The sequence below is a fragment of the Harpia harpyja genome, chromosome 23 (assembly GCF_026419915.1).
Source record: "Harpia harpyja isolate bHarHar1 chromosome 23, bHarHar1 primary haplotype, whole genome shotgun sequence".
Taxonomy (NCBI): Eukaryota; Metazoa; Chordata; class Aves; order Accipitriformes; family Accipitridae; genus Harpia; species Harpia harpyja.
The window spans coordinates 11,330,668-11,342,284 of record NC_068962.1 but is presented as its reverse complement, the minus strand read 5'-3'; the positions used below and the strand labels follow the sequence as shown (position 1 = coordinate 11,342,284).

Genomic DNA, 11,617 nt, shown 5'->3' with positions numbered 1-11,617 from the left:
TGCATTAATTCATTTTTATTTAAAACAGTCAAGGCTTGATTTAGGAACTCCTACTTGTTTTAGTGAGTTTGTATTAGCTCCCACTAATATCCCACTGAATCCCACTGGAGTTATTTACGCAAGTAAATGATTTCCAGTATAAGTTCCAAAATCTGAAATTTAATTGTATGTTAACTTATGATGGGGTTATACAACACACAGACAATTTCCAGCCTATTTATTCAGGTTAAACATATTATAGCAGATCTGGAATCGCATTCCCCTGTTATATAACATTCCCACAGATTCACACTTCAGCTTTAGGAAGGAGATGAGGGTCGGGCCTCAAAGAAGCATTTACCCCACGTGGTCCTCATACATAGAGAGATAAAGCTAAATATAACATAAAGCATGCCATTTGCCCATACAGTGTTAAATGAGCTCCATACCATAATCAGAACACAGTTAAACAAAACCAGGCAGTTACCTAGAAACAAAAGCACAAAAATCTCTGTCTCTCTCACATGCCTGAAAGCGTTTGTGGTCAGATCCTGCCACTGTTGTTCACATTGTACAGCATTTATGAGTGGTCCCATTGAGGTACTAGGGTATTAGAAACAATTTATAAGTTAATAAATGCTTCAGCTGCTTTTAAAACTGCCATAAAATAGGCACCATTTAGATTCAATATTTGCTTTAATGATTCCAGTGTACAGTGGCTTTGTTAGGTTTGTGTTGCCCAGCTTGGGTACAAGCTATGCAAGCACAGAGCTCAGCCTAAGCTGCAAAATTCTGGTAGTCCAACTTAAATCTAGCCTAACTTAGTTTACACTTGAGCTTTATGCAACTCTGGGTACACTACTACCAGTAGCCAAGCTAGTTAGTTTTAAGGTAGCTCAAGCACATCTTTCTGGCTTCTGTATCTCTTGATGTTTCATCTGCTGGCATGGAAGTTACAGAGGATCATATCATCAGCTGGTATAAATTTATTGCAAGTACACTGGATAAAGGTCCGAACTTCAAATTTTAGTACTTTAGGTATAGGATTTGGGTTTCACTTGTAGAAATACATATTCTGAGAAAGTCCAGACTAACTCTACTGAAACAGAGATACCTAATTCACAGAAGTGTGCTTGAGACTAGAATTTGGTCGATACCCAAATGTAATGAAATACAGTTGCTATGCTTCACCCGAGTGTCATGGTGGACATAGATAATGTTCTCAGGTAAGCTAAAACCAGCTTTTAGAAAGTTCAGTAGAAATCTTTCTGCCTTGGTCCCCTCTGACCCACACGGTAGATTTCTGTCTACCTGTGTGTCACGAGGGATGCTGCTCAATGTCTGGGCAAACATTTGAGACATCTGCACAGTCTGTCTCTTTTCAGTATTTAAATTTCCTCGGTACCCTGAAAGTTAGTATAGGTTTACACAGTATGTCTAACTGAGCAAGCATAGACAGAGATGGATTCGGTTTGTCTGTGCTCCAAGCTGCTGTGTACCTTGTCTGGAAATAAAAGAGCTCTTCCTTTCAGGTAATGTAGGTGTACAGCTCCTAGACCAAAGCTAGCTTGTTTCTGCCCAGCTTGGAGCACTAGCGAAACAAGCTGCCGTCTGTCTGCAGCTGTCCGCGTAGACTGTTATGACGGGACATGGGCGTTGCAAGCCTCGTAGTGAGGCCCCGGGCTGGAGTCTGGGTGGAGGCAGAAGCCAGGTGATGTAATTAAGGCAATCTGAAATCAAGAACCAGAGACATAAAATACTCATTAGCCTAACAGAGGAAGGCGAGCATACGGTTGGAGGTAGGGTTTGGCACCCAGAAGCCGGGGAGCTTGCACGCACCTTGACAAGAGGTTGGACTTTATGGTTGGACTCGATGATCTTGAAGGTATTTTCCAACCTAAATGATTCTATGATTCTAAGAGCGTAGCTAAACTTCTGCTGGAGCCAGGAAACCATGGAGTGCAATTGATGAGGTGGGACCAGGAGAAGGAGCAGAGGGAGCAGCAGCAAGGACAGATGGCTGGGGCCAGAACTACGATGGAACCGGCGGCAGAGGCGAGCTGGATCCTGACGGTGCAACCAAAGACAACAGCAGAGACCGGGCCTAGAGGCAAGGCAGAGAACAGAGCTCTTGTTCCCAGGACATCTTTTGTGCACGCCGTACCTACCGACGTCTAATGACACCTGTCTGCTGGCTGCAACGCCTGTTCTGGAAGCTGGGTCCCCCTCCTGAGGGCACAGCACCCCAAGGACTGGCTGCGTGAGGAAAGTCATCTTCCTCGGCTAGCCATGGCATAGTCGTACCTAGAAGGGACCGCATTTGTTAATTTTAATGAAGTTAGAGCAGGACTGTAAAGAAATCTGTGGAACATTTGTTTCCACACAATATTAATCAATATAACGAGGTGCAATCACGTAATCAGTCCCATTGAAACCTATAAGGCCTAGTAGGTATGCATATGCTTACACGTACACTTACGAAGTAAGCATACACTTACTCGGGCCTCTGCTTCAGTATAAGCAGGAGCCTTAATTTTTCAGGGGATGAAAGGATGTAATAAAGAGTGGAACTGGGCATTTCAGTACCCGTAGGGCTGAAGGTGGTGCAAGAAGATGGGTTAGCTTTCTGGCATGTGTGTCAGTCATTATAATAAAACATTTTGCTGCAGAGGTGTGTACATCTTCGCACAGCGCCTGTAAAATGACTGCCAGGAGATTAATTACGATATTTATACTAATCTAACCAAAGACATATAACAACAATTATGTCTGTAGCACCCACTGCTCTCGTGCGGTGTAACAGAACTGGATGTGAGTCTTTTTCCCTTGGTGCATCTGCTTCTAGCTGGAAAGCCGTGAAGCTTACATATACATGCGAGAAGCTGGGCTTCTGCCAAAGTGCCATTTGACACTATGCCAGCTTTTGGTCCTTCAAAAACAAAAAGCTTTTGGCCTTTGCCATTTAGGCAGTGCACCAGTTCATCCCCAGCTTATCTTTAGACTTCTAAACTATTTGTAAGACTAATTACTGTCAGCAATGAGATGGGTTTTTCAGGATAGGATGTTCTTACATAACTATGAATGTACATGAGAAAGCCTAAGTAAAGGAAATTAGCCTGCATGCTGAATTATCCACATTTGCTTGTTTCTGTCAGATACCTTCCTCAGACAGAATTTTCTTCTTCCAGTGACACACATAAGATTGTAAAATGAACTCACGGTAACTTATCTTCTGGATTTGTTGACAGTGATCTTTGTTAATCCTGGGAGGGGGGAAAAGGAGCAACAATTTCAAATAATTTTCATATTTCTTCCACGTTAAATAAGGAAATGAAAAAAGGTAGTGTCATATCTTACATTATGTTCAGGATATGTATCCAAAGCAAATGTGAGGATTCCAGTGCTTTGGTTTTTTTAAGATGACTTTATCATGTCCCAGTAAACAGATTGTAATCATGTATTATCCTTGCTCTAGCTGGAAGCTTTGGCAGGTCTTTTCTTTTTGAAGCAGGTGCTCTCCTGTTTGCTGTTTAGCAAGTAGTTTAAAAAGGAAAATTTTATAAAGCTCTAGGATTATTTTCCTCTGGTTCTACAACCTAAAATTCTATTGCATCAGATTTAAGAATCACATGGGTTTCTCATGAAATAACCATGTTTATTTTCAATTCCATGCTGTACAAAAATAATTGATTTTCCATAATTTGTAATGCATTAAAATGCATTAATTCACTATTTTAACGCACTGTTACATTATAGAGGTCCTAATTATATTGACAGTAGGCTTGATTCTCTGTTGCTATGTGTAAGAGAGTGTTTCCACCGTCTGAGTTCAGTCATCGAAGTTACGTGATCAGAGTTGCCCTCCGGAAAGGTCTTTCACTTTCCAGTGACTATAAAGTCCAAGGAGACTGCTCTCCTAAGATAGGTGCCTGAAGTCAGGCAGCATTAATATCCCCCACTTCACACTCATTTAAACCAACAAAATGCAAGTGCAAAGTGGAAGGAAAGGACTGGGCTTCTGTTGGGATAATTTTAAACATTCCCATTACATTTTCTTTGCACGCCTGTAAATGGCTGGACAGCGAATCAAGCTCACTCAGTTACATCTCGGCCTGCAAAGAGTCTCATTGACTATATACAACTGACATGAGCAAAGGAGGCAGAATCCGAAGACTCACCTTGCAGAGAACCACCTGAAAGAAATAATTATTAGTCACAACTTTAGCTACAGCTCTTGGATTTCCACAGCTTTCGCTGTTGATCCCATGCTTTGTAGATCTGTTTTGGAAATGTGTGTCGTTACAGAACCTGACTCCCTGTTCAATACTCAGTAGTCAGCTGCACGCTACCTACTGCTGTATGTTAGCACCATGGGCACATCTACATCAACAAGTAATTCAATGCAATAGGAGCAGATCACCAGCTGGAAATGGCTGGTACCGAGTCCTACGTTTACATTCTGTATGTATGGGCATCTTACCTTAGATCAGATTTACTGTGATGCTTGAACTATTTCTAGGTTTATATTGCGGGTTGTGCCTACCATACATGTGGTTCAAAATCCTTCTGCCCTAATTAGGCTTGGAGCGCAGTAGATAAACTTTTGGAGTGAAAGTTACAGTTTCGTTTCCCCAGGAAGATATCTTTTGTACCCACCAAACCCACTCTGCAAACCAAGCCAACACGCAGTGAGTGGCGATGATCAGAGGATTCACTCCGAAACCTCACTACTATTCTGAACAAAAACCCTGCTGGAGGTGCAGCTTCTAGGTACTGAAGACTGCTCACTGACACTGGTCCTGCTCCACTCTAAATCAATGGCCAAATCCTCAGCAGGATCAGGACCGCTGCCTTTAATTAAAATGCACGTAATATTACTGCACATCTGGGCGATGAACTATATCACTCTGCTATTTCAGCACTGCTAAAGCTTGTATTTAGAACAATGGAAAACAATTTGAGAATTGCAGTTTTTCACTTTATTTTGTTATGTGACATTTATTTGTATAGAGAGGATATAAACCAGCTATCCTGGGTCTTACATGCAGGAAGAATTCACTTTTCTTTTAAAGAACTGAAGATAGATCCTTGTTTTCATTTTTTAGAAGCGATAAGACATTACAGAAGTAACTGTGAATATGTGAATCATAATAATCTAAAAACCTGTATTTCATTAAATATGCTCCTAATAAATCACCCTTAGTCTTCTTACATTTGTAGTGTTTCAGAACAATTTGCTGCTGTCCCAAGGCATGAACTTTTTGGTCTGGCAATGACAGCATTTAATCTCCAGCTCACTTTAAATAGATTCTTCCAGCTCAGAACAGAGAGGTCTGGCAACAAATGTATGTGTTAACGCCATAGTGATGGATGATTTAAAAGAGGTTATTTAACTTGGCTACTAATAAAAGTTATTTTCCTGTAACTTTAAAATTTTAATGTAAATAATAAAAACACCTGGTCCTTGTGCAGCCTCTGTAACATTTGATAACTGCTTTATGAAAACTATCATGTCTATTAAATCCTTGGGAAGAAGCTCAAAAAAATCAGGTTAAAAATCTATTATCTCAAAAGCTCTGGTTTTACCAAAAAAATTGAGTTTACTGAGGACTTTTAAAGAAGAGTAACAAAAGTAAAATCAAAGACACACAAAAGAAGGTTAATTTCTAAATAATTCGAGTTAGTAGTATAGAACATGTATAAATTTCTGAGGTTTTAGAAAATCAGGTGTAAACTAAGATAACCCAGACTGGCAAAGTTTATTTAGAAACAGCATCCATATAATGAGTATAATTTGAGGGGTGTTCAGAAGCACTGGGGATGCTGTAAAATGAATCACAGTCTAGTTTTCTCTACCACGTTTTCCTTAGATAATATATACGAGGTGTTCAAGGGAGGTGTGATAAGAGTAATACCCCTTTTTTGCTGGTAGGTAGTGTCCTAAATCTGTTAAAATATTAATACTATAGTAACTGGCAGTAGAGGAAGATCCTGCTTTAGACTACAGTGCATGGAGGTGCTTGCTCACTGCAGGGATTTGATGTTTCTCTTTAGAAAGAGCTAGAGAAGTATTTGTGGTGTCTTTGGTGTAACAAAGTCTTTCCAGCGTTCCAAAGACAAGTTGTATTTCAGAGGAATCTGTTAAGGAAAAAGTCTTTGGGTGAAAAACAATTACTTAAAAAGAAACTACTGCTGAGGAGGTATTGTATATGCCTTCAGTGCAGAGAAGCCTCAATTGCTTCCATGGAGTTATGGTGATGGTGACTCAAAATGATTCAGCAATTGCTGTTCCATAATAAACAGAAATGAAGAATAATTTAAAAAAAAAAAAAGAAAAAGGCCATTATTTGAGCTGTCTTCCACAGATTTAAATTTTAGCAAGCATTCCAGATGGGTTTGTGGATTAAGTCTGTCTTTATTCTTTATTGAATGATGAAGACTCAAATTAGAGAAGGTTGCAAGAATTTCTATTATGTTGGTATGTCTTTGCTGATAATTGGTGTGGACTTTGTATTTGCCCTGAAAGCTAGACATAATCACTCTTCCAGCTCAGCCCTCTGATGCCTTCCAGCCTGGCCACTCTGTTGAACTGGGACATGAGATAGATACACTCTGCCTTTCCTTGTTTCATAAGCCAGCCCTTTGGCACCCAGGCATTCAGGAACCTGGAGAAAGGCAAGCACTGTTGAAGGAGATCGTTAGGGCTGATCCTGAGCAGTGGCTATATAAACTGAGATATGAAGATCGGTTTCCTGATAGATGGAATTAATGTACCAGAGTCTGTAGGCTGTAGACTGCAAACAGTAGAAGCAGAAAGATATCTTGTCAATTTGATTGTCAGCAGCCTGTTTGCATGCATAACTATAGTTTCTGTGGTATCGTGATGAGTAAAGATTGGCAAATTTTACAAGATGTTGTCAGAATAATGATGAAGACGGCTAAGTTAGCAAATCTGATGTGGCTATTGTTAAATATAGGTAGGCAAGGTCTAGCCACCATGATTTTACTGAACTGATTTTGCCATGATTGCTGAACTGTCCTGAACGAGCCATCTAAAGCAAATTAGATACTTCTAAGAATATCCTTATGGAAAACTTTAAGGAGTTTTCTCATTTACGGTTTTCTCCTTGCTCATCAGATACTCCTCAGTGGCCATCCTGCACTATACTTGAAAAGCAAGTATGTAAACTTAACCAGAAGAAAGAAAAAAATAGAAAAAAGGAAGACATGATCTCTAACTTGGTCAAGAGTGTGTGGAAGCTAAGAAGTGAAGGGGGTATCTTTTCAAGAGAGGACAGAAGAACCAGAAGTTGGTTCAGGAAGCATACAAGATGTTTGCAGCCCTTCAAATACCAAAAGAATGTCTTACAAAGCATTAGGATGCAGAAGAACCTAAACCTTACTTGCCAGGAGCTACTGTACTGTATGGATGGTTTTGCGATCTAGGTTACAGCCATCTTCTGCCACAGGAGAACATATTATGGCCAAACCAGGTCTTTTCCCTTGATGCCAGTGTACACTAAAGGGAATGATACTCTAATCTGTGATTCATGTAAGAATGGTCAGTACCTTGAATCTTCTTTGCTCGTGGCTTAAATCTTCATAGAAATGTCTCTGTTTGCTATGATTTCCTATGTAGATGATGATTTACTTTGGCTTTCAAAACTGACATATTCATTTAAAATCAGCAGTTCATTTAAAGTCTATATACAAGACAACTACAATGACACAAATTAGCACAAAGCAGATATTCCTCTGATTCTGACATACCGTCAAAGCGTGCCCTTAAGGCCTCCTTCGGGTGCACATCTCCACAGTCTGCTCTGGTAATTGCCTTTGTGTCTGGCAGTTCAAAATCGGCAGAGGTATTTCTGTCCCTACCCCCTTTTCTGGTAACATTTTCCTTTTTGTTTTACAAATATTTTGTAAAACACAACGTTCAACTATCATAACAAAAATATTGTGGCTTACTTAGACGCAGTCTAATTATGAGGCGTTTCCAGCATCAGTCTACAAATACACATTAAACAGTCACTTTGCATGGCAATGCAAAACGTACAAGCTATGCTCACATCTGCCTTTGCATCCCAGTGGCTCCAGGATGAATAGGAAAAATAGGTGGTTCCTCAGGAAGCTGTTAGTCTGGCAGCAATGCAATGTGAATGTGCCAGTCGAGAAAGATGTCGCCCCTTAGGACTTTCAAAAAGCTTAAAAAAAATCCTTTCATTCTGAAGACTCATCATGGATCTCCCCAACCAGTTGTGTTCACAGCAATGATTTGTCCCCAATGATCCAATAACATTTTCACAACCCTAGCAAATTAGCTCTTTTTCTTTCATTGGTAAAGTAGAGAGGAGGCTGTGGGTGGCAAAGTCGTGATATTAATTCCCTCAAAGCACAGTTTGGGAGGCAAATTGCATTGTGTTCCTCTGTTACTTTCCCTACATTGCCCATGGTCACAATACTGTGCAGACTCGGTAGCTTTGCAGTCTTAGATGAAATGTCTTAGATCTTCCAGCTGCCACATAGTTGCTGAAAAACCAAATCATAGTCTTCAGCAGTGTAAGTGCCATCTCTTTCCTCTACCAAAGCTCTCGTCATTTAGTGGATGCCAAGTTGGACGGCCGGGGCTTAACTCTCCGAGAGAGTTGTCTTCCATAGCCTCTCTTCTCCTGGTGATCGTCAAGGTTTATACGACAGTTCGGCCTCACTTCTCATTACTTGTTTTGCAATCCCTGTAGCTTTACTTTACCAAGTGTAGGTGTTATTTAAATGCCAATAACATTCAAGAACTAATTTGGTGTCCACTCCAGTTATTCTCACTGCTTTACAACCAGTCATTTTAGTAGTTGTTGAAGTTCTGCAAATAATAAAAAAACAAACTAGAAGAAAACCCCCTAATGTTATATGTCTGTAATACCAAAACATCTAGTGACCTGCCTACCACCTGTATTTCTATGCAAATTAATGAAGAGAATGAACCGTGACAGGAAAAAGAATACGGGTGTTACAAAGGAAATGCAAAATAAGAGAAGATTATAGGAAGCGTAGGCTGGTGTGTAAGAACTTTTCCCCATAAGTCCCATCACAATCCTCAAAAAGGGATTTTGGACTCACAGCACAGCACTCGCGGCAGTGGGGTGAGGGCCGCTGGGGCCCGTCACCCTGCAGGGTCCCCCGGGGAGGGCCACCACGGGCGAAAGCACTGGCCCTTCACCCGGTCTATCCAAACGGCGGTGCTGGCACCTGCGTGCCAGAAGTAACCCCGGCGGGTAAACGTCCTCCTGCCGACGTGACCCTGGGTATTTGAAAGTCAGCCAACTATCTACGTAGCGCCTGTTCGCTCTGTCTGAGAAGCTGAGCTCTGCCGTAGCAAAGAGAAGGTGTTATAGCAAGTACTTTACTGCAATATTCCTATGGTTCCTCTCCAAGGTGCATCTGCACTGCAGCTTGCTGGTACACGCAGTGTTGGCCTCGTAGGCCCCAGGGCAGAGTTAAGGCTGCATTTCAGAAGCGGATTTATTTCACCTCTGTACTTCCTACATTTTAGGAGCGCAGGTTTCTGCCATTTTAATGATTCATTTCCTAATTTTAAGAGACTTAATTCCTACAAGGACAAGGCTGGTAGGTAGCTCAGGTAGTGTTGTTTTCCCCAGCCAGGAGCTGTACAGCTGCTGCTGACTGCCCCAAATGGCTACCACAGTCCAAATTCACCACTCGGAAAAGTGAATTTTTATATGGCTTAAGAAAAATTTTTATCGTGATGTTTGCTTCTAATGCAGCTTCTCTATGTGCTAGGTCTGAAGTATACGTGATCAGCATGGGAACTGTCTGAGCCACAGTCTGAGCTCCTATGTGCTTAAGAACATGTTAGCAAAAGCAGTGATTTTCTAAACACATATTTGGGGGGAAAGTATCATTCTGAAAATCAAACTAAACTTGGCTACTTACGCTTCTCCAGCATTAGCTACATGAAATTTCAAGAGCAGCAGGAACAAGAGAAGCTTTCTATTTCACTCAAAATTGCCATCTTTGAACAATAAGTACCATTCTGTCTTTACAGAGATTATCAGAGCAGCAGTGTTGAGTTTGAAGAGAATAAGTTCAGGCCAGAGACTGTTGTCTTTAAGAGGAATGGAAATCTTCTGAAAGTATTTAAGTGACATCAATGTAAAATTGGCAGTGAAAACATATTCATTGTTTCTATCTTGGCCATCTCTAAAGCCATATTATCCACCTATGTGTATAATTTTTTCCATGTTGATGTGAACAGAAAGTGAAAAGATTGTTCAATCTATGTATGTATTTATCTTATGAAAGGGAAAATATACAGACAGGTAGAATGGATGGATGGATGGATGGATGGATGGAGGGCTAGATACCCACACACATGCATACACACACAAGCACCCCGCAAGAATAACTGAAAAAGAGTCAACGGTGGAGCTGAAGCTGGATGTGTCAGTAGGCCTTAGCATACACTTAGTATATACTTTGACAGATTTCAAAAATATGAGTTGGAATTGTGAGACAGAACATCCGTGATAGAAAATCCTTTTAAACTCTTAGGTTTGCATGTAGGGGCAAATGTTTTCCCCTGGGCAAAATCTGAACAAACAGAAGATGTGCAGGTGCCAGGGTGGGGCTACAATAATAATCCCCGAGGGCCGCTGCTTGTCTGTTCCACAAATACTATGTTTTTAGGATTAAAGCTGGTTAAAAAACTTCCATCAAGATAAATTCCCTCCAAGAGAAAATGCCCCTATGATAAGGGACTTCTGTGCGAATGATCCATTTTTATTGATTTTTTTTTTTTTAAAGATGGTTTCAAAGGTAGTTTCAGCTAAAAAACATTTCCTGACCATCTTGACTGAGGAATTCACATCGCTGCAGGCTGCCTGTGCAAGGCAGCGTGACCTTTCGAGCAGCGTAGTCCCAGACTGGGCGGTTTCCCACCCCCTTCTGCTACACAAAGCCCTGGCCAAGACAGTGACAGTGCAAATCTGGTTTAGCTCTGCTTAGCACCTGGAGTTGAGATCTGTGGAAAATGCCATTTTGGACTCGAGCTATTATCCACAGTTAGACCCCAACTTACCTTGTTTGTCTTGCTGTTTTAACCTGTTAGTTAAGTGAGCTTAGCTGTTAACACGACACTTCTTTTTCCCCTGTAGACATGCGGTAAACGGAGTAGCAAGTTATCCTCTCAGTGACTGCATGATACTGTTACAGTCATGCAATTGCTTTCAAGGGAAATTAATTTTAGGAAAGCACTTAATGTATTTACATGCATCTTCTAGTACAGTTTTGACATGGAAACAAGGAGGAGCCAACATCTTATAGCCAGCTCTTTGCTGACATACATAAACCACTAAAAAATTGAGAACTAGTGTTCAGTATGCCACTGAATGGACTTCTACCGACCCTCCCCTTTTGGAGTATAAACTTCTGTTGGAAACACCCAGCAATATTTTCTTTGTTACACAGTTGGTACAGAGGTTTCCTCCTGCTGGAAGTTTCCTCCTACCTGTAACCCTCTTTCCTGAAGGACATCTGAGTGGACCTTCCACCATGAAGTTTACCTGAACAGCAGATGAAGGGGGGAGCTAACTCCGCTGAAAAAAGCTATGGGGTTATTCAA

The 11,617-nt window shown here is 41.0% G+C and overlaps 1 long non-coding RNA gene across 1 annotated transcript; it reads right to left on the bottom strand.

Annotated features, from left to right (window-relative positions):
- Positions 1-2,088, bottom strand: LOC128135515 (uncharacterized). Its single transcript, XR_008233102.1, has 2 exons — positions 1,819-2,088; positions 1-1,709 (listed from the first exon to the last, which is right to left on the bottom strand). It is a non-coding gene; the product is annotated as an uncharacterized LOC128135515 (long non-coding RNA).
- Positions 2,089-11,617: the final 9,529 nt, after the last annotated feature.